The following is a 2499-nucleotide window of genomic DNA, read 5'->3' on the forward strand; positions in this document are numbered from 1 at the left end:
ATGCAACAGTCCTGTCTCTTTCTTTTCTGTATTACAAAGACATGCTCTGTCAACAAATTACAGTACGAACAGTAAAAGCATAGCTGTGATTCCTGTCCTCTCTCCTGCAATGTATAACTTGGTACTGGTGAAAGTGATATATGCCAAAAAAAGTGCAGCCATGTGCATTTTCAATCATTGTTATCAAAATCTTAGCCAAAGTGTTCTTCAGAAAATACTTACAGAGTACACTGTTATATTGACAAGATGGCTAAACATTTTGACTTGCTTGTTCATAAACAAGACACAAGGACTTGTCGTTCTGATGGCACTGACAAGTTCAATGACATAAAGATTTACTTTTGAGAGATAGACTAAGGATTTTGAGCAAGTTATGGGCTTTTGCAGGTAAACCACTGTGTTGTGCCGTTTGTACTACCTGTTTCGAGAAATGTATTTACTGTTTTGCAAATGTTAAAGATGATTCGAGAAATGTACCAAAGCAACTGAGAAAAACTGTAATATTAAAAAGAATAGAGAAAAATAATACAACTATTTGCAGACTATTTATCAATCAACTATTTAAGTGCTTTATTAAAAAACAAAAACCCGAACCCTCCTAGCATTTCAGCGTCCCCCCCAGGTTCAAAGTTGCTCCTACGCCCCTGCTCTGGTCTCTCACTGCAAACACACTGGCTTTCCCTGCTTCTCTCTGTCTCCCTGTCTGCTCCCCTGAGTTTATCCATCAGCAGTAGGTTATGTTATATAAAGTCACCGAAGAGACATATAACTCTTTTTTTTCCAGCGGTGATCCATTTTTCATTGTTGACATTGTCCGATGCCAATTTTGTCAGTGTATTCAACCCTAATTTGAATACACTGATTTACTCTGTAAGTAATTTTGTGACTGCATTTCCTTTGTGCGTTTCTTTTTTTTAAGTCGTGATATAGGTCTTAAATTTCATTCATAATGGTCTTAAAAAGGTCTTAAAAAGGTCTTAAATTTGACCAGGTGAGACCTGCAGACCTTGTTCCATTACCTCGTCTACCTGTCTTAAAAATTTGCATAATGTGGAACTTCTTATTAAACTTCCATAAAACTACACATTTAAAGCTTCCTTTTATATTATTTAAGTAAAAGTGCTGCTGATGGAATAAAATTATGCATAGTTGCTTTTTCCACAAAACACAGTAAAGTAAGTAGTAAAAGGAAAGTTTTTTTCAGCTCAAGATTCAAGTTATTATCACTTAACACAAAAAAATCTCATTAAGAATCTGGAAATAGAGAATGCTCAACACTTTTGCAAAAAAGAATGAAAACAAACTGATTATTGAAATTGTACTGGTTAATTATCTGATCAAGCAGTCAGTTACTTTGTATATTCAGCTTTATGCAAGATGCACCTTATTTTGTGTCTGTTAAATGTAGAAATGATGTTGTGAGAAGATGATACTAATACTAAATACTACTAATAAAGAGAACTTGAATTGTAATAATGGAGTTGTATTTATATTTTTAAGGACTACTCTCTGAAAATGGTCATTTTGTAAATTTTAAGTTTACGAGTAGTCATTTTGTTGAGTAAGTATACTGCTACTGTTCACCATGTATGGTATTGTGTGTATTGGGTGAATGGTCTGAGGGCTGTGTTGCTACTGTAGTATGTTGTGATTTCTTATTTTGTTTATGCACCATGGTCTGTACAAAACAACATTTCATTCAGCTGTATACTTGAACGCAAAGAATGACAATAAAGTTTGACTTTGATTTTGACAACATTTTCAGCCAATTTGCATGTAATGACTTATGCAATGAACTTATGCCTAGATGTTTAGGGTGGTAAGACTATTCAACAGAGAACCTGTATAATATGTTGTGATCAGTATGACATAAGCAATTGATAATGTAGGAAACAGCAGACAATTGTACATAATCATTTGCATCAATGTGTCAAAGCATTTGCAATATGTTCAAAACAATGAGAAATTGCTTTTATGATGTGCACAAGTGACGAGATGATGTAGGGGATGAACATGCAGTTTTGAGAATTTCATTTCTGATCTGAGAAATGTACTAAAGAGAGCGAGAAAAACTGTAAAAGACCACTACCAGCATAAAACTAAAATTTGCATTGAGGAAACCCTAGAGTATGGTATTAAAAGAAAAGTAAAATAAAGGTAAAACATAATAATAAAATTATAAAAATAAAATATTTAAAATAACATAATAGAAATAAAAATAAGAGAACATGATAATAAAATAGAATTAATAGATTAATTATTATCAATAGATTAATAAATCAATCAATCAGTAAACAGAAAAATGAATTTTAAAAAATATTTTTTTGTCCAATCTGTCACCTGTTTGTGTAATATTGCACTAATAACGTAGTGCTAGTAATATATTGGCACTGTTATATATATTTATGTGTACAATATACAATTTTAACACCTGTTTGGGCCCTTGATGTAGTTTGTGATGATTAAGCAATTGTTGAGGAGTGGCTTTTGTGCCTGCAG

Source organism: Micropterus salmoides, unplaced genomic scaffold, assembly GCF_014851395.1.
Source record: "Micropterus salmoides isolate LMB-PRFRI ecotype aquatic unplaced genomic scaffold, ASM1485139v1 Ms_hic_scaffold_12, whole genome shotgun sequence".
Classification (NCBI taxonomy): domain Eukaryota; kingdom Metazoa; phylum Chordata; class Actinopteri; order Centrarchiformes; family Centrarchidae; genus Micropterus; species Micropterus salmoides.